This window comes from Oncorhynchus tshawytscha, linkage group LG01 (assembly GCF_018296145.1).
Source record: "Oncorhynchus tshawytscha isolate Ot180627B linkage group LG01, Otsh_v2.0, whole genome shotgun sequence".
In the NCBI taxonomy this organism is placed as follows: domain Eukaryota; kingdom Metazoa; phylum Chordata; class Actinopteri; order Salmoniformes; family Salmonidae; genus Oncorhynchus; species Oncorhynchus tshawytscha.
This window is the reverse complement of record NC_056429.1, coordinates 80,832,485-80,854,667: the sequence shown is the minus strand read 5'-3', so window position 1 is coordinate 80,854,667 and position 22,183 is coordinate 80,832,485.

The window sequence follows — 22,183 nt, the reverse complement described above, 5'->3', positions numbered from 1 at the left end:
GCCTTGTTTACTATTTGTAGTAAACAAGGATGTGTTTATTAATCCTCCACTTTTAAATTACCAGTAAGGTCAGTTCCGTCCCTGACGGCCCTGAACTATTAAAGTCAGAGTCTTAGAAGGCTTTTCATTCTGGAGCACATAGATGGAGCTTTACATGTCATGGCAGAGGGGATCAGTCAACAGTATCAGATAGATGACACCATACTGGCTTGCAAAACCACTGTGAAGTTCAACAAAGACAGAGGCAGTTGGACACAATACAGCCACACTGTATTAACGGCGCATTAAAAGAATTCAAGCCCATAGCAACACAGCACTTCTCAGGTCTATTTTATCTCCATGGGAGAGTCTGATCATGTGTGAATGCCCCATGCATGGTTTAAATACACAGCTGTGAGTGACATCAATATGGATGAAGATAATCTGATAGTGTGATATACAATGAAAAGGAACAAGAGGACACCACTTGAGCAGCATAGGCTTAGCACTGATATACACATTTAGCATTAGCTGTCTATTAAAGAACTAAAAAAACACAAAATTACACATTTGATGTAAAGTATATCACAATACCACTTCACCACTCAGTTGAGGTTTCCTTCAAGATTGCTCTGAGGGAATCTCAGCCTTGAAGGCAAGGATAACTCCAATCTGCATACTACACTCTGTTAATACAGTAGTGAACTTTTCACTATACCGTTGACAAGACTTAGGCCTAGATTCAATCAGGACCGCTGATTGACATTTAAAGGTAATTTCCAACTAGGCGACATATTCACGCAGCAAATTCTCCAGTGTTAAACCCCCCAACAAACAATTTTGCTCAGGTGCTTCCTGTTTCCATTGATCATCCTTGAGATGTTTCTACAACTTTATTGGAGTCTACCTGTGGTAAATTCAATTGATTGGACATGATTTGAAAAGGTACACACCTGTCTACATAAGGTTCCACAGTTGACAGTGCATGTCAGAGCAAAAACCAAGCCATGAGGTCGAAGGAATTGTCCGTAGCGCTCCGAGTCAGAATTATGTCGAGGAACAGATTTGGGGAAGGGTACCAAAGAAATTAGGCAAAATTAAAGGTCCCCAAGAACACAGTGGCCTCCATCATTCTTAAATGGAAGAAGTTTGGAACCATCGAGACTCTTCCTAGAGCTGGGTTGCCCGGCCAAACTTAGCAATCGGGGAAGAAGCGCCTTGGTCAGAGAGGTGACCAAGAACCCGATGGCCACTCTGAAAGAGCTCCAGAGTTCCTCTGTGGAGATGGGAGAACATTCCAGAAAGACAACCATCTCTGCAACACCACCAATTAGGCCTTTATGGTTGAGTGGCTAGAAGGAAGGCACTCCTCAGTAAAAGGCACATGACAGCCCACTTGGAGTTTGCCAAAAGGCACCTAAAGGACTCTCAGACCATGAGAAACGAGATTCTCTGGTCGGATGAAACCAAGTTTGAACTCTTTGGCCTGAATGCAAGAAGAATGGGAGAAACTCCCCAAATACATGTGTGCCAAGCTTGTAGCGTCATACCCAAGAAGACTTGAGGCTGTAGTCGCTGCCAAAGGGGCTTCAACAAAGTACTGAGTAAAGGGTCTTAATACTTATATAAATGCAACGTTTCCGGTGTTTTTTATTATAAATTTGCAAAACATTCCATAAACCTGTTTCTGCTTTGTCATGAGGTATTGTGTGTAGATTGAATAATTTTTTTCAATAAACTTTAGAATTAGGCTGTAACGTACCAAAATTTGGAAAAGGTCAAGGGGTCTGAACTTTCGAATGCACTGTATTTAACACAATACCATATGTATTTCATAAGGCCTTATTTTGAGGGCAGAGTTTTACCCTAATTACAGACCTTTAACTCATGCACATCACTTTGAACTTAAACCACACCCATCAGTATAATATTTCCCTGAATGCTATTTTGCAGGTTGACTTTTAGAATTGTTTTTTTCAATATCTATGTTTGTTAAACTTATGCTACTCAAATTTAAATGACAAAAATGTTCCAAGCTTATTATGTCTAGGAGTCCCCCAAAAGGAACACCCCCTCCCATTCAGCTGAAAAGGTTGCGCGGGATATTCAAAAAATATTTTTTAGAAATATTTAACATTTACACATTAACAAGTCCAAAACAGCAAATGAAAGATAAACATCTTGCTCATCTACCCATCATGTCCGATTTTTAAAATGTTTTACAGCGAAAACACAACATATATTTACGTTCGATCACCACCAAATTCAAAAACACACACAGCCATTTTTCACAATCAAAGATAGTCACAAAAGCAGAAGTATAAATAAAATGAATCACTAACCTTTGATTATCTCCATCAGATGACACTCATAGGACATCATGTTATACATGTATTGTTTGTTTTGTTCGATAATGTGCATATATATATATATATATATATATATATAAAATCTCAGTTTACATTGGCGCGTTACGTGCAGTAATGTTTTGATTCCAAAACATCCTGTGATTTTGCAGAAATACTCACAATAAACATTGATAAAAGATGCAAGTGTTATTCACAGAATTTAAGATAAACATATCCTCTATGCAACCGCTGTGTCAGATTTCAAAAAAACTTTACGGAAAAAGAATAATCTGAGAACGGCGCTCAGAACCCAAATTAGCCAAAGGAATAGCAGCCATTTTGGCGTCAACAGAAGCTACAAAAAACACTACAAATATTCACTTACCTTTGAATATCTTCATCAGAAGGCAGTTCCAGGAATCCCAGTTCGACAATAAATGACTGTTTTGTTCCATAAAGTTCCATAAAGCCCATCATTTAGCCACTTGTTGATAGCTTGTTCAGCCCAGCATTCAATCCTCAAAAAGCACGAGCAATTCCTTCAGACAAAACTCAAAGTTCTGTTACAGGTCGTAGAAACAAGTCAAATGATGTATGCAATCCATATTTAGGATGTTTTAAACATTAATCAGCAATAAGGTTCCAACCGGAGAATTTCATTGTCTGAAGAAAAGCATTGGAATGGGAGGACACTCTCTCGTGACCGCGCGCAATGAGACAGAGGCTTTCTGCCAGACCACTCAGTAAAAAAGCTCCTATGAGCCCCTCCTTTATAGTAGAATCATAGAACCAGAATCTAAAGACGGTGACATCTTGTGGAAGCCCTAGGAAGTGCATGCACATCCATATCTAAGATGGACTTCAAATGGCACTGTTTTGAAAATCGAGTTCTCACTTCCTGTTTGGATTTCTTCTCAGGTTTTTGTCTGCCATATGAGTTCTGTTATACTCCCAGACATAATTCAAACAGTTTTAGAAACTTCAGATTGTTTTCTATCCACCAGTAATAATAATATGCATATATTGCTATCTGGGACAGAGTAGGAGGCAGTTCACGCTTTTCATCCAAAAGTGAAAATGCTGCCCCCTAGCCCAAACAGGTTTTAAGTCAATTTTTCTTTTGGAAAAGTGTTATTGTCACATTTCCTTTTAAAACAGCTCATTTATATATTTATACACATAAAAATGGCATAAAAGCATAAAAACAGCATTTGAATAGTACATTTAAATTTGTTAAGAACATGCTGTTAAAAACAACCATGAATAAAATTACTTTTCTTTGTAAAATGTGTACAAATGATTTAACAAAAGTAAATCATTTTTAAGACATGAAAACATGTAAAAAAAACAACTTTGTTAAAATCTCTCTGGGATATGTGGGACGTTAGCGTCCCACCTGGCCAAAAGCCGGAGAAAATGCAGAGCGCCAAATTCAAATAAATTACTATAATAATCAAACTTTCATGAAATCACACATGTAAGATACCAAATTAAAGCTACACGTGTTGTGAATCCAGCCAACATGTCAGATTTCAAAAAGGCTTTTTGGCGAAAGCAAACGATGCTATTATCTGAGAATAGCACCATAGTAAAGAAAAGAGAAAGCATATTTTAACCCTGCAGGCACGACACAAAACGCAGAAATAAAAATATAATTCATGCCTTACCTTTGACGAGCTTCTTCTGTTGGCACTCCAATATGTCCCATAAACATCACAAATGGTCCTTTTGTTCAATTAATTCTGTCAATATATATCCAAAATGTCCATTTATTTGGCGCGTTTGATCCAGAAAAACACCAGTTCACCAACTTGCGCAATGTGACTACAAAATATCTCAAGTTACCTGTAAACTTTGCCAAAACATTTCAAACTACTTTTGTAATACAAGTTTAGGTATTTTTTACAGTAAATAATCAATCAAATTGAAGACCGGATGATCTGTGTTCAATACAGGAAGAAAACAAACTGTAGCTACCTTTCTGGTCACACGCCTCTAACAAACAGTACGCTTGAAGTGACCCTCGTTTTGAACAGGGCTACTTCTTCAATACACAAAGGAAAAACCTCAACCAATTTCTAAAGACTGGTGACATCCAGTGGAAGCAGTAGGAACTGCAAGAAGGTCCCTTAGAAATCTGGATTCCAATGAAAACCCATTGAAAAGAGAGTGACCTCAAAAAAAGAAATCTGAATGGTGTGTCCTCTGGGTTTCGCTTGCTACATAAGTTCTGTTATACTCACAGACATGATTCAAACAGTTTTAGAAACTTTTCTTTCCAAATCCACTAATAATATGCATATCTTATCTTCTGGGGACGAGTAGCAGGCAGTTGAATTTGGGCATGCATTTCATCCGGACGTGAAAATACTGGCCCCTGTCATTGTCCTGTCCATCGGGGACCGGAGGAAATACCTCCCCTAGGCGCATCACCCTAGATGCCGCACCCCTGTCAGGCCGTGGCCGCCGGGACCTTGGGTGTTGTGGGGGACCCTTCGCTTGGGGTCGAAGCCCACTGTACCACCCTAGGGCTTCCGTGGCTACCATTGCCACTGCCTGGGGGGTGGTCTCGACTCGTTTCACCACCAGCAGGTTGCGGGAGGAACACAGTCCTTCCTTCAGACGCGAGAGGGTGGGCCGGAGCTTGGTGAAGGCATTCGGTGGAATAGGCCTTCGGCCCACCCCATACAGCACGAGCTGGGGCGTTAGGTCCACCCCTGCTGGCAGACACGGAGAGATCAGGGGGCCTGCTTCCTTCCACAGGTCCCTGGCGGCTCTGCACTCCCAGAGAAAGTGTCTCACGCAGGTCGACTGGGATCAGCCTCAGGATTCTGAGGTAAGATCCCAGCCAGAACCGTGCGAGGGCCTGGGTCTTGATGTTGACCGGGGAGGTGGCAAGAGTGAGATGTAACGCTGTATAGCAGCTGCCCAGGAACAAGTAGACGTCAGGCAAGCCTTTCCCCCCCCTTGGACCTGGGCCTCTTGACCACCTCCCTCCTTAGCCTCTCCTACTTGCTTCCCCACAGGAAGTAAAACAGCATCCGTTCCAAAGCTAATAGAGTTGTTCGTGGGGGGATAAAAACAGAACTGATTAATAAAAGCACAGGTAACATCACCGCTTTAATGATTAAAACCTTGCCCTCAAAAGTCAGCTGTCGAAGTCCCCAAAAACCCTGTCTCTGTCATACTGTCCCCAGGATCCTACTCCCATTACCGCTCCCTCCTCCCTCCTGGTCAAACTTTACTCCCGGTACCCTTATGTCAGTAATTTTAACAGTCAGTGGTAGTCTGATCAAGTTTGGGTCAGTCCATGGTCCGAAGAATTGGGCCTCTGTCTTTTCTCTGTTCAGTCTTGCCCCAGAGGCTTGTCCGTACCAGTCTGTCCTGTCAACAGATAAAAGGTTGATACATAAAATGTTGACATCGTCCATGTAAAAGACGCACTTGGCGGTCATCCCCCCCCCTTCCCCGAGATACCCACCCCACTGATCCGTTGATCCCTTCGCAAGACCTGTGCCAGTGGTTCGATGCAGGCCACAAACAGAAGAGGAGATAATGGACAGTCCTGACGGATGCCGCAGTGTACTCCCACTGCTTTTGACAAATGCCCATCTGCAAGGATTTTGCTGGTGATATCCCCATACAGCAGTCTCACCCAAGCTAAGAACCTGTCTGGGAAGCCCATTTTTTACAGTACCTTGAAAAGGTACTGGTGCGAGATCCGATCAAAAGCTTTTTCAAATTCTAAATTTAGGACTACAAGCCGCATGTTTCTGTCTCTCACATAACAGGTGGATTCTCTGATCAGTACCAGGCTGTCCATGATCTTCCTTCCGGGGATGGCACAGGTTTGGTCGGGGTGGATCACTTCCCCTAAAATAGAAGACATTCTGAGTGTTAACTTCTTACAGATCATTGGGACGCTACCGTCCCACCTGGCCAACATCCGGTGAAATTGCAGAGCGCCAAATTCAAAAACAGAAATACTCATTATAAAAATGCATAAAACATACAAGTGTTATACATGGGTTTAAAGATTAACTTATTGTTAATCCAACCACGGTGTCAGAAAACGGCTTTATGACGAAAGCATAACATGCGATTATCTGAGAACAGCACCCCGCAGACAAATCATTACAAACAGTAACCAGCCAAGTAGAGGAGTTACACAAGTCAGAAATAGTGATACAATGAATCACTTACCTTTGATGATCTTCATATGGTTAGACTTACAAGACTCCCATTTACTCAATAAATGTTCGTTTTGTTCGATAAAGTCCATGTTTATATCCAAAAACCTCTGTTTTGTTTGCGTTTTGTTCAGTAATCTACAGGCTCAAACGTAGTCACAACAGGCAGACGAAAAATCCAAATAGTATCCGTAAGGTTCGTAGAAACATGCAAAACGATGTTTAAAATCAATCCTCAGTTCCTTAATTTTTAGTCATAATAATCAATAATATTTCAACCGGACAATAACATCATCATTATAAAAGGTAAACAAGAAAGGTGCGCTCTCGGTCGCGCGCATGAAAAAGCTCTGGGCCACTGCAGTGTCCACTCATTCAGAGAGGTCTTACTCCCTCATTTTTCAGAATACAAGCCTGAAACAATTTCTTTAGACTGTTGACATCTAGTGGAAGCCATAGGAAGTGCAATTTGAGTCCTAAGTCAATGGCTACTGTAATGGCATTCAATAGAAAACTACAAACATAAACAATCCCACTTCCTCAATGGATATTTTTCTAAGGTTTTCTCCTTCTAAATCAGTTCAATTATTTTAACAGTTCTGGAAACTTTAGAGTGTTTTCTATCCGTATCTACCAATTATATGCATATCCTAGCTTCTGGGCCTGAGTAGCAGGCAGTTTACTTTGGGCGCACTTTTCATCAGGAAGTGAAAATAGTGCCTCATACCCTAGTGAAGTTAAAAGCTTAATTTCTTGTTAATCCAGCCACGTTGTCAGATTTCAAAAAGGCTTTACGGCGAAAGCACACCATGCGATTATCTGAGGACAGCACACCACACACAAAAGCATTACATACATTTTCCAACCAAGCAGATGCGTCATGAAAGTCAGAAATAGTGATTAAAAAAAATCACTTACCTTTGAAGATCATCATCTGGTTGCAATCACAAGGGTCCCAGCTACATAACAAATGGTCCTTTTGTTCGATAAAGTCCTTCTTTATATCAAAAAAAAGTCAGTTTCATTGGCGCGCTAGACTAAGTAATCCACCAGTTTCCCTCGTTCAAAATGCATACAAATGAATCCCATAGGTTACCAATAAAGTTCTTCCAAACATATCAAACAATGTTACTAATCAATCCTCAGGTACCCTATTATGTAAATAAATGATAAAACCGTGCTCTTACTTCTGCTTTTACACTCCTAACATTAATTGTGGCGATGTTAAAAGCCATTAAAGGCGTGAGTAAAAGAAGGCATTTAAACTGTTAAAAAGAGGTCACTTTTCAGGTACTTTCTCTCTCTCCCTCTGGGGTAAGGGGGGATGACGGGGAGAGGAGGTTAAAACTGGACTTTAAAAGGAGATTCGGTTGGGAGAGTTGGGGGGGATTCTAGGTTCTTTCTCCCCCTGGGACCTCTCCCATTCCACCTTGCCCTTTTTCTCCTCACCCTGTTCGGGGTCAGAGCGCTCCTCAGCATTTCTCTTTCATGGGGAGGTGTTACTCCAGAAATCCCCCCCTTCTCCCGTATCTCCTGACACCGTCTTCATGGTGCTATCCATGGAGCTCTCACTTAAAACATCTCCAGAGCTGTCTTTCTCGGCACTTTCTCCCTCAGGGGTCACATCAGTCTGGGGCAGGGGGATTGGGGTGGGGGGTTTTGTCCTCTCCACCCACTTCTCCCACCACCGTGCCTTCCACTTCCACCTCCTCTACCACTGCCGCCCTTGCCACCTCCTCTACCAATGCCACCACCAAGACAACTGCCGCTCCTTCTCCCTGCCACTCGGAAGCCCGGTCCGCCACCGCCGCCTCCTTCCTGCCAGCCCTGACCTTATTTTTTAAAATTATTATTATTTTTCACCTTTATTTAACCAGGTTAGCTAGTTGAGAACAAGTTCTCATTTACAACTGCAACCAGGCCAAGATAAAGCAAAGCAGTGCGACACAAACAACAACAGAGTTACACATGGAATAAAAAAGCGTACAGTCAATAACACAATAGAAAAAAATAAAGTCTATATACAGTGAGTGCAAATGGTGTGAGGAGGTAGCCAATGAATAGGCCATTGTAGCGAAGTAATTATAATTTAGCAGATTAACACTGGAGTGATAAATGAACAGATGATGATGTGCAAGTAGAGATACTGGTGGGCAAAAGAGCAGAAAAGTAAATAAAAACAATATGGGGATGAGGTACAGCTGCAGTGATCCATTAGCTGCTCAGATAGCTGATGTTTAAAGTTAGTGAGGGAAATATAAGTCTCCAGCTTCAGCGATTTTTGAAATTCGTTCCAGTCATTGGCAGCAGAGAACTGGAAGGAAAGGAGGCCAAAGGAGGTGTTGGCTTTGGGGATGACCAGTGAGATATACTGCTCGAGCGCGTGCTACGGGTGGGTGTTGTTTTTGTGACCAGTGAGCTGAGATAAGGCGGAGCTTTACCTAGCATAAACTTATAGATGACCTGGAGCCAGTGGGTCTGGCGACAAATATGTAGCGAGGACCAGCCGACTAGAGCATACAGGTCGCAGTGGTGGGTGGTATAAGGGGCTTTGGTAACAAAATGGATGGCACTGTGATAGACTGCATCCAGTTTGCTGAGTAGAGTATTGGAAGCTATTTTGTAGATGACATCGCCGAAGTCGAGGATTAGTAGGATAGTTAGTTTTACGAGGGTAAGTTTGGCGGCGTTGTTGTGAAATAGAAGGCCGATTCTAGATTTAGTTTTGGATTGGATATGTTTAATGTGAGTCTGGAAGGAGAGTTTGTAGTCTAGCCAGACACCTAGGTATTTGTAGTTGACCACATATTCTAGGTCAGAACCGTCCAGGGTAGTGATGCTAGTCGGGCGGGCGGGTGCAGGCAACGAACCGTTGAAAAGCATGCATTTGGTTTTACAAGCATTTAAGAGCAGTTGGAGGCCACGGAAAGAGTGTTGTATGGCGTTGAAGCCCGTTTCGAGGTTAGTTAACATTGTCCAAAGAAGGGCCAAATGTATACAGAATGGTGTCATCTGCGTAGAGGTGGATCAAGGAATCACCCGCAGCAAGAGCGACATCATTGATATATACATAGAAAAGAGTCAGCCCGAGCATTGAACCCTGTGGTACCCCCATAGAGACTGCCAGAGGTCTGGACAACAGGCCCTCCAATTTGACACACTGAACTCTGTCTACGAAGTAGTTGGCTATTGGGCAAAAAAATATTTAGTCAGCCACTAATTGTGCAAGTTCTCCCACTTAAAAAGATGAGAGAGGCCTGTAATTTTCATCATAAGTACACTTCAACTATGACAAAATGAGAAAAAAAATCCAGAAAATCACATTGTAGGATTTTTAATGAATTTATTTGCAAATTATGGTGGAAAATAAGTCAATAACAAAAGTTTATCTTAATATTTTGTTATATACCCTTTGTTGGCAATGACAGAGGTCAAACCTTTTCTGTAAGTATTCACAAGGGTTTCACACACTGCTGCTGGTATTTTGGCCCATTCCTCCATGCAGATCTCCTCTAGAGCAGTGATGTTTTGGGGCTGTTGCTGGGTAACACGGACTTTCAACTCCCTCCAAAGATATTCTATGGGTTTGAGATCTGGAGACTGGCTAGGCCACTCCAGGACCTTGAAATGCTTCTTACGAAGCCACTCCTTCGTTGCCCGGGCGGTGTGTTTGGGTTCATTGTCATGCTGAAAGACCCAGTCACGTTTCATCTTCAATGCCCTTGCTGAAGGAAGGTTTTCACTCAAAATCTCACAATACATGGCCCCATTCATTCTTTCCTTTACACGGATCAGTCGTCCTGGTCCCTTTGCAGAAAAACAGACCCAAAGCATGATGTTTCCACCCCCATGCTTCACAGTAGGTATGGTGTTCTTTGGATGCAACTCAGCATTCTTTGTCCTCCAAACACGACGAGTTGAGTTTTTACCAAAAAGTTATATTTTGGTTTCATCTGACCATATGACATTCTCCCAATCTTCTTCTGGATCATCCAAATGCTCTCTAGCAAACTTCAGACGGGCCTGGACATATACTGGCTTAAGCAGGGGGACACGTCTGGCACTGCAGGATTTGAGTCCCTGGCGGCATAGTGTGTTACCGATGGTAGGCTTTGTTACTTTGGTCCCAGCTCTCTGCAGGTCATTCACTATGTCACCCCGTGTGGTTCTGGGATTTTTGCTCACCGTTCTTGTGATCATTTTGACCCCACGGGGTGAGATCTTGCGTGGAGCCCCAGATCGAGGGAGATTATCAGTGGTCTTGTATGTCTTCCATTTCCTAATAATTGCTCCCACAGTTGATTTCTTCAAACCAAGCTGCTTACCTATTGCAGATTCAGTCTTCCCAGCCTGGTGCAGGTCTACAATTTTGTTTCTGTTGTCCTTTGACAGCTCTTTGGTCTTGGCCATAGTGGAGTTTGAGGTTGTGGACATGTGTCTTATACTGATAACAAGTTCAAACAGGTGCCATTAATACAGGTAACGAGTGGAGGACAGAGGAGCTTCTTAAAGAAGAAGTTACAGGTCTGTGAGAGCCAGAAATCTTGCTTGTTTGTAGGTGACCAAATACTTATTTTCCACCATAATTTGCAAATAAATTCAGAAAAAATCCTACAATGTGATTTTCTGGAGAAAAAAAATCTCATTTTATCTGTCATAGTTGAAGTGTACCTATAATGAAAATTACAGGCCTCACTCATCTTTTTAAGTGGGAGAACTTGCACAATTGGTTCTGACTAAATACTTTTTCCCCCCACTGTACATATGAGATGAGTGATGCAAGATATGTAAACATTATAAAAGTGGCCAATTTCAAGTCTGTATAGGCAACATCCTCTCTGTGCTAGTGATGGCTGTTTAACAGTCTGATGGCCTTGAGATAGAAGCTGTTTTTCAGTCTCTCAGTCCCAGCTTTGATGCACCTGTGCTGACCATGCCTTCTGGATGGTAGCTGTCTGCAGCCTTGTGAGTGTTAACACGTTTAAATGTCTTACTCACATCCTGTACAAAGCATGTGTTTGTGTGTGTGTGTATGCCCCCGCTTGTCTAAAAAAAAAACGTTCCATCCATGGGAAACTATGTGTATGATTTGGATACTGTGGCACACGTTCTTCTATTACAGTGAGTTTCCTTGCGTGTCTGCACCTGTATCTCAGAAGGGTGGGTTCATGTGTTGGCTGGTCAGTGAGTACAGAAATCCTGTATCTGGGAGGGGTGAGTTAATGTGTTGCTGGTCAGTGAGTAGAGAAGTCCTGTATCTAGGAGGGGTGGGTTAATGTGTTGGCTGGTCAGTGAGTACAGAAGTCCTGTATCTGGGAGTGGTGGGTTAATGTGTTGGCTGGTCAGTAAGAACAGAAGTCCTGTATCTGGGAGTGGTGGGTTAATGTGTTGGCTGGACAGTAAGAACAGAAGTCCTGTATCTGGGAGGGGTCGGTTAATGTGTTGGCTGGTCAGTGAGTACAGAACTCCTGGGTCTCTCCTCTCCCCTCCGATCTGCTCTATCGTTGTTTTGTAGAAATGGAAGTAGGGGCAGGAAGCAGTAGTTGTGCACAGGATGCCCCCTAAACACCCTGCTCCCACTTGGCTAATAACTTTAACACTTCTTCTTCCCCTTCCACTGCACACAACCGGGATGGTCACTTCCTGTTTAGCAGGGTTCCTCTTTTTGTACTCTGTGTGTGTGTGTGTGTGTGTGTGTGTGTGTGTGTGTGTGTGTGTGTGTGTGTGTGTGTGTGTGTGTGTGTGTGTGTGTGTGTGTGTGTGTGTGTGTGTGTTCGTGTGTGAACGACCAACTCTTAACATTGACCAAGTGGATCTTACACAAACGTGTGCCTGTGCACAGCACTTAAACACACAGCATTTCTCTTGCTTGACGTTTCAGTCACGGAACATGATAATATCTATCAATATTTAGCAAGATTAACAACAACAACAAAAAAGCCAGTAAAGCCTGAAGAAACAGGTGTATGTATTTTCAATCAGGATTCAACAGGGCAAACAGATTTGCATAGAATACGTTTAATCGTGCTTGAACTGCTTGAACTGCTCTTGTGGAAAAAACACGATTTCACATTTGGAAAATCCATGATTTCACATGTCAATTTTCCCACTTTGCAAATTTAAATTTGATCAGGTGAAACTGTGGTTTTGGAACACTTTACATGTAGTGATATTTCACATGAAGTTTCATATGTGATTGCATAACCTTTCACATGTGAAATCTTGTGGTTTGGGAACAATTCATATGTAATGATATTTCACATTAAGTTTCAATTGTGGATATCTTTCATAGGTAACACCCTGCAAACAAATTAGGATGTCCCCAGTACATTGCACAGTCGCAGTGTTTTCAACGAACATATTTGACACACATGATTCAATTGCGCATGTTTATACAATATTAATTATTCAACATGACCTTGCCTGGGATTTGAACTCACAATCTTCTGTTTCATAGCATTCCAAACTTCCTGCAACCATGTCTGTGTCAATAAATGTTTTCACCTGTATTTCTAAACTCTGCACTTCAAAGAAATCTCAGCTTTGTTAAAAATACACTCCAGAAAAACTGTTATATGAATCATATTAAGGAGTAACAGTAAAACAGAATAATATGTCCACCAACATTGGACAACTTTACAGAAAACACTCAAATTGCAGTAATAAGTAAATTAACTCAATAATGAGAGAATAGTCAGATTAATATAGCAGTGCGGAAGGCACTCTTTTGCTAAGTACAGAGATGTATTATAGATAATGCATCTGTAGGGGACCTCTGAGAATTACTTTGTGTCATACTTTGTGTCAGACTTTGTGGCACTGTAGAATGGTCAGACTATCCTAAATCCCAAGATTTTGAGTTCAAATCCCAGGTGGGGTCATATTGAAAAGTTAGCACTTCGTGCTCATGTCAAATGTAATCATATTGAATAAAAATGTTTACGCTATTTTAGCTCAACAGAATACCACTTACCTTAAAACCCCCATACCATTTCATTACTTGTGAAAATTTAATTTGCACTTTCACATGTTATCTTATTGACTTCACATAAGATCACGTGATCACATGTGGAACGTGAAATTAATGTGGTTTTGTCCACAAGGCTTGACTGCACCAGCAGGTACAGTTCATACACGTGTTTCTTCAGTTATTAAGGAAATAGAAAAGGCTGACAAACCTGCCAGTCTTTTCTTTTGTAGTTGGCGACCTCTCTCTCAAACACACACATGCACATACACACACTCACACAACAAGTTGTGCAGAGCCAATGAGCCTCTTACTTGTAACAGGATGAATGTTCCTGCATCTCGACCTCTGACGTTTCCTTTTTTATCCAAGGGGTTTCCACAGACCTTAAACATTTCCCACAAGGAAGAGTATCCTGTATTTTAAGGTGACTGACTAGAAAGCTTGATCATACCTCTTCAGCTATATTTACAGATAAGGACGTGCTCTTCCTCTCACTCACACTAACCTAACCCGGAAAGAGAATCACATACGTGAGTTGACACAAACATACACGGGCAAGGAATCACATTTCCCACATTCACAACAGGATCTGCGAACCCAGATTTGAATAAAAAAGATGAATAGGAAAGAGTTTGTGAGTGTGTCAGTCAGTCCAGTCAAGCCAGTGAATATAGTGGAGATGAGCATAGGCCAGAAAACAGGAAGAGCCCCTCCTCACCCCCATTCTCCACCCCTGATTCATCCCTTTCCAATTATCTACACAGGAGGCAAGAATAGCATGAGTACAAACAGCATAGGGATTTGGGGTGGGGCTACGCAGGGAGGGAGAGGAGGGCAGGCAGGGAGGGAGGGAGGGAGAAGGGGAAGGTAGGGATGGAGGAGGGGGAGGCAAGAGTGGGAGTGGGGAGGGAGGAGGGGGAAGCAGGGAGGGAGAGGAGGGAGAGACACAGATGGAAGAGGGGGAGGCAGGGAGGGAGAGAAGGGGGAGGAAGGCAGGCAGGCAGGGAGGGAGGAGGGGAGGCAGGGGAAGCAACAGGATGTTGTTTGAGTTTCACGTCCTGTTTTCTTCCCTTTCCCAAGAAGCTACTTTAACGCAGGTGCACAAGCCCTCCTCTAACCTCCATGAACCCCCTCTTTCCTTTGAAAACCCCCACCCGAACAAGTTCAACTCTTTCCCTGTTCCCGTTTGAGAACATGTAGCCTGCTTCAACTCTCACTTGTTCACTCTCTCTCCAATGGACAGACACACACACACATACACACATACACGCATGCACACGCACACACACCATATTTTCTCCCCTTACAAAACCATCCATTGTTATCCAGCAAAGTTACTTTTGGGATCTCTCGGTCCATTACCGACCTCTGTGAATTTGGGACGTCATGTAAGACACGGGTCAAAGAAGGTTCTGTAAAGAGTTCCTGACTTTGATTTAGAATTACATTTCATCTTTATGTAAGACCTTATGCTTTAGTTGGGCCTTTTTTTCTGCCCCAGCTGGAATACAAATATCCACTGCTCCCAGTCACGTCAGTTGTCACATCACACAGCTACTAACCCAAATCCCTAAGTGGCGCTCCATTATATTCAATGGGCGCTGCATGAGTAGTGAGTGCTGGGGCTTTGTTGCAGAAAGAGTGGGGCTGCAGAATGAAGTCAAGTAAGCCTTTGTTCTGTGATATAATTACAGTGAGAGCGTTCAAAAACTTTGGCCGGTACGGGGCCGTAAAAAAAAATAGGGCATTAAGAGCAGGCGTTGTTTCCTCTTCTTTTTCAAATATCGGAGGTGGGGGAGGAGGAATTCTTGCCTTTGACCAGGGAGGACGTAAGGGCTGCTCGTGGTTACATAGATTCACGTTCAATAAATATAATCTAACAGAACCCCCCCCTCCAACTCCACCTCCACCCTCAACCAATCTGCCTACCCCCACCCCAAAAAGAGAGAGAGAGCCTGCGTTTCATTACAAATTATTATTTTTAAGTGCACTCAGAAAGAATAGTTTCCATGACATCATCAACTGTCAGTATGGGAAGTGAGTCGCTTATATTGTGAAATTCAAACCAGTGCACAGAGAAAGCAAGCTAGTACTCATGCAACCCAGGACCCTGCTGGGCCATACAGAAGCATTAATACTGGGACATTACCTAGAGTGAGTGGACATACAATATGCACGTGACAAACATAATTTTTTTCTTCAATAGAATGAGTCATCAAATTTTTACATTTTGGTTGGCGCAGATCTCAGAGTTATCATTCACCCAGATCTGATTATTGCATCAACAGGTGAGGCTGTTATTGTATTAAGCCAAAGGTCAGGGGTCAACTATTGGGCAAAACAAGTATTGTATGAGACAATAACAATGCGTTAACCCAACCCTCATGCCCAAAGCTAAAAGAAAGGCATCATTCCTAGATTGTCTATGAGTATATTGACCAAACTCTGAGGTGAGAGAGGAAGCAAATGACGTCTGACTATGCCAAGGAGGAAAAACATCTTTGTTGGCACACAGAAAATGTAAGGGCTGTTAAAAATACATTTTGGTTAGCTACTGTATATTCTCATTCCAATGAAAGTGGATATCCAAAAGGTTGGAGCTGGACATTGGGGACACGGTTAGACCTCAGCCTTCCAAGGTGGTGTGTCAATGACAGACTATTAGGGTCAGGTCAGAGGACACAGACTGACAGTCAGTCACTGCCTATGGGGTGCCATCAATAATGTCCTACCTCATTCTTCTCTTGTTCAAAACAATGAGCAAATCCATTTTTCTGAGCAGAAAACTGTCATTTATGTGGTAATTGTCGGTATCATCAATAGTAAAATACTCTGAAACATTTTACTGCATCAAACTGTAAATTATGGTGCATAGTGGGAAAATGTTGTGGGTGGGGAAAGAGCTGCTGTATTTCCGAATGATACTCTAATTCAACCCCACAGAATACAGTACCTAACTGTGTCTTTGGAGTGCCAAAACCCTTTTGACCACTAGTGGGTGCATGGTATTGTTTCTGGCTCATTAACACATTTTGCCTTGTAAGAGACTAGATTTGTTGCACTTGAGAGTGAGAATGCTGTACCAATTTAACTCCAAGTGGTTATGTGCGCCATCAATTTAAAATATAAAGAGGACAGTTTGGAGTGGCAGCTAGTCTTACACCTTAAATGATTGAGAATTTTGCCATGTCCTTTTGGCCTGTTTTGCCCTGTAGTCGCTGCCAGTTTGGAAGCCTTTGTTTAGGCCTCTAGAAGTGATATAACAAAATATTCATTAATATGCTGTAATGTGTAAACATAATACCTAGCGGCCAACCTCCTTGCACCAACCTATTGTAATTACAATTAAATACTGTGAAATACAAACAGCTCCCCTCAATGAATTTCATTCATTCATTAATTCCAATTATGGTAGCGACTTTGACAGTGGTATGATCGTCAGTGCCAGGCGTGCCGGTTCCAGTATCTCAGAAACATCAGGCCTTCTGGGCTTCTCATGCATGAGAGATTCTAGGGTTTACAGAGAATGGTTTGACAAAAACCATCAAAAAACATCCCGTCAGCGGCCGTCCTGTGGGCAAAAATCAGCTTGTTGATGAGAGGTCGAAGGAGAATGGCAAGAATCGTGCAAGCTAAGAGGCGGGCCGCAAACAGGCAAATAATGGCACAGGACAAAATGAAAATGGCGCCGGAGAAGAAGGCAGACGTTTTACGTGCCCTCAAACGATTGTGTTTTTGTTCGTTTATTTGCATTGTTTGTAACTTTTTAAAAATCTATTTTGTACATAATGTTGCCGCTACCGTCTCTTATGACCGAAAAATAACTTCTAGACATCAGGACTGTGATTAATCACCACTGACTGGCAGAATCCTTTTTTCCTTTAACGAGTCCAACGCGAACGATATACTGGTTTCTCGGGAACAGGCCCAGGTCCCCGTGATTTGCGTGAAGAGGCGAAGAAAAAGGGGCCGGCTGCCTTCTGAGAATTCGTAGGCTATTGAATAGGCCCCACTTCCTTCCATTCTGCTAGCAAACATGCATTCTTTGGACAATAAAATAGATGACCTACGCGGACACTACGACACTATCAAAATACAGCTGGCTGGTTATACGCTGCACCGGCAGGATAGAACAGCGGCGTCTGGTAAGACAAGGGGCGGCAGACTATGTATTTTCGTAAATAACTACTGGTGCACAATATCTAAGGAAGTCCCCAGCTATTGCTCGCCTGAGGTAGAGTAATCTCATGATAAGCTGTAGACCACACTATCTACCTCGAGAATTTTCATCTGTATTCTTCGTAGCTGTTTACATACCACCACAGGCAGAGGCTGTCACTAAGACAGCACTGAATGATCTGTATTCCACCATAAGCAAACAGGAAAATGCTCACCAGAGGCGGCGCTCCTAGTTGCAAGGACTTTAATGCAGGGAAACTTAAATACATTTACCTCATTTCTATCAGCATGTTAAATGTGCAACCAGAGAGAAAAAACATCTGGACCACCTTTACTGCACACACACAGAGACTCATTCAAAGCTCTCCCTCACTCTCCATTTGTCAAATCTGACCATAACTCAATCCTCCTGATTCCTGCTTACAAGCAAAAATTAAAGCAGGAAGCACCAGTGACTAATGGTCAGATGAAGCTGATGCTAAGCTGCAGAACTGTTTTGCTAGCACAGACTGGAATATGCCACAGAGGTTCCTCTGATGGCATTGAGGAGTGCACCACATCAGTTATAGGCTTCATCAATAATTGCATCGATGACGTTGTCTCCACAGTGACCATACGTACATACCCCAACCAGAAGCCATGGATTACAGGCAACATCCGCACTGATGGCTAGAGCTGCCGCTTTCAAGGAGTGGGACTCTAACCCGGAAGCTGATAAGAAATCCCACTATGCCCTCCGACAAACTATCAAACAGGCAAAGAGTCAATACAGGACTAAGATCGAATCATACTACACCAGCTCTAATGCTCGTTGGATGTGGCAATGCTTGCAAACCATTACAGACTACAAAGGGAAGCACAACCAAGAACTGCCCAGTGACACGAGCCTACTAGACGAGCTAAACTACTTCAAGGCAAATAACACTGAAATATGCATGAGAGAAACAGCTGCTCCAGAAGACTGTGTGAACACGCTCTCCGAGGCCGATGTGAGTAAGACCTTTAACATTCACAAGGCCGCAGGGCCAGACGGATTACCAGGACGTGTACTGCAAGCATGCGCTGACCAACTGGCAAGTGTCTTCACTGACATTTTCAACTTCTCCCTGTCCGAGTCTGTAATACCAACATGTTTTAAGCAGACCACCATAGTGCCAGTGCCCAAGAACATAAAGGTAACCTGCCTAAATGACTACCGACCCGTAGCACTCACATCTGTAGCCATGAAGTGCTTTGAAAGGCTGGTCATGGCTCACATCATCACCACCCTGGGACTAAACACCTCCCTCTGCAACTGGATGCTGGACTTTCTGACGGGCCGCCCCCAGGTGGTAAGGGTAGGTAACAACACATCCGCCACGCTGATCCTCAACACAAGGGCCCTTCAGGGGTGCGTGCTCAGTCCCCTCATGTACTCCCTGTTCACTTAAGACTGCACAGCCAGCCTATAAGGGAGGAGGTCAGAGACCTGCCAGGACAACAACCTCTCCCTCAACATGAGGAGATGATTGTGGACTACAGGAAAAAGAGAACCGAGCACACCCCTACTTTCATCAAAAGGGCTGCAGTGGAGCAGGTTGAGAGCTTCAAGTTCCTTAGTGTCCACATCACCAACAAACTATCATGGTCCAAACACACCAAGACAGTCATGAAGAGGGCACGACAAAACCTAAAGATTTGGCATGGGTCCTCAGATCCTCAAAAGGTTTTATAGCTGCACCATCGAGATAATCCTGACTGGTTGCATCACTGCCTTGTATGGCAACTGCTCGGCCTCCAACCGCAAGGCACTACAGAGGGTAGTGCGAACATCCCAGTACATCACTGGGGCCAAGCGTGCTGTCATCCAGAACCTCTATGCCAGGTGGTGTCAGAGGAAGGCCCAACAAATTTTCAAAGATTCCAGCCACCCAAGCCATAGACTGTTCTCTCTGCTACTGCACGACATGCGGTCCAGTCTGGAACCAACAGGACCCTGAACAGCTTCTACCCCACCAAGCCACAAGACTGCTAAATTGCTAATCAAACGGCTTCCCGGACTATCTGTGTTGACCCTTTTTTGCACTAACTCTCTTGCATCGAATCTCTATGCACAAACACTGGACTCTACCACACACTCACACACACTTAGAGTACACTGACACCCCAAAGCATACAGTACATACGCCCACTGATGCCACAGGTAGCCTAGTGGTTAGAGCATTGGGCCAGTAAGCAAAATACTTATATATATATTTTTTACCTTTATTTAACTAGGCAAGTCAGTTATGAACAAATTCATATTTACAATGACAGCCTAGAAACAATGGGTTAACTGACTTCTTCAGGGGCAGAACAACAGATTTATACCTTTCTGTTCAGGTTATGAATGTGTCACTGCAACCTTAATAATTAAAGGTCCTCAATGATGTCACCATTGCCCTTGTAAAGCAATATTGTGCTGCTATTTTTATTGACTTGGCCAATCCTTTTGATACTGTAGATCATTCCATTCTTGTAGGCCGGCTAAGGAGTATTGGTGTCTCTGAGGGGTCTTTGGCCTGGTTTACTAACTACCTCTCTCAGAGTGCAGTGTGTAAAGTCAGAAAATCTGCTGTCTCAGCCACTGCCTGTCACCAAGGGAGTACCCCAAGTCTCAAGCCTAGGCCCCATGCTCTTCTCATTTTACATCAACAACATAGCTCAGGCAGTAGGAAGCTCTCTCATCCATTTATATGCAGATGATACATGATACAGTCTTATACTCAGCTGGCTCCTCCCTGGATTTTGTGTTAAATGCTCTACAACAAAGCTTTCTTAGTGTCCAACAAGCTTTCTCTACCCTTAACCTTCTTCTGAACACCTCCAAAATAAAGATCATGTGGTTTGGTAAGAAGAATGCCCTTCTTCCTACAGGTGTTATTACTACCACTGATGGTTTAGAGCTTGAGGTAGTCAACTCATACAAGTACTTGGGAGTATAGCTAGATGGTGCATTGTCCTTCTCTCGACACATATCAAAGCTGCAGTTCAATCTGGACTTGGTTTCCTCTATCGTAATCACTCCTCTTTCACCCCAGCTGCCAAACTAACCTTGATTCAGATGACCATCCTACCCATGCTAGATTATGGAGACATTTACAGATCTGCAGGTAACAGGTGCTCTCGAGCGGCTAGATGTTCTTTCCAATTCGGCCATCAGATTTGCCACCAACGCTCTATATGGGACACATCACTGCACTCTATACTCTTTTTTAAACTGGTCATCTCTATATACTGTACCTGTCGCAAGACCCACTGGTTGATGCTTATTAATAAAACCCTCTTTGCCCTCACTCCCCCCTATTTGAGATATCTACTGCAGCCCTCATCCTACACATACAACACCCGTTCTGCCAGTCACATTCTGTTAAAGGTCCCAAAGCACACACATCCCTGGGTCGCTCCTCTTTTCAGTTCGCTGCAGCTAGCGACTGGAATGAGCTGCAACAAACATTCAAACTGGACAGTTTTATCTCAATCCCTTCATTCAAAGACTCAATCATGGACACTCTTACTGACAGTTGTGGCTGCTTTATGTGATGTATTGTTGTCTCTACCTTCTTGACCTTTGTGCTGTTGACTGTGCCCATGTTTTGTGCTGCTACCATGTTGCTGTTGTTGTTATTTTGAGTTGCTACCATGCTGTGTTGTCATGTGTTGCTGCCTTGCTATGTTGTTGTATTAGGTCTCACTTTATGTAGTGTTGTCTCTCTTGTTGTGATGTGTGTTTTGTCCTATATTAATATTGTATTTATTTATTTTAATCCCAGGCCCCCGTCCCAACAGGAGGCCTTTTGGTAGGCCGTCATTGTAAATAAGAATTTGTTCTTAACTGACTTGCCTAGTTAAATAAAGGTTAAATAAAAAATAAATAAATTATAGCCATGTTATTTTTACTCATTATTATTATTTGTTATTCACTGCGTCACTATTTCATGTTTTTTATCTTTATCTCTGCATTGTTGGAAAATCAAATGAAATTGTATTTGTCACATGCTGTCACGTCCTGACCTTAATTCCTTTTTTATGTCTCTATTTTAGTTTGGTCAGGGCGTGAGTTGGGGTGGGCATTCTATGTTTTTGTATTTTTGCGTTTGGCCTGGTTCCCAATCAGAGGCAGCTGTTTTCGTTCGTTCTCTTGTTATTTTGTTTTGTGTTCAGTTTAAATAAATATTAACATGGACATGTACCACGCTGCATATTGGTCCGATCCTTCCTACTCCTCCCCAGAAGAGGAGGAAAACCGCTACACATGCGCTGAATAGTTGAATGTTTACTTACAAGCCATTAACCAACAATGCAATTTTAAGAAAAAAAGTTACAAAGTATTTACTAAATAAACTAAAGTATAAAATACAAATAATAAAAATAGAAAAATTTGAAATAATTAAGGAGCAACAATAAAATAACAGTAGCGAGGCTATTTACAGGGGGTACCGGTACAGAGTCAACATGCGGTGGCACCGGTTAGTCAAGGTAATTGAGGTAATATGTAC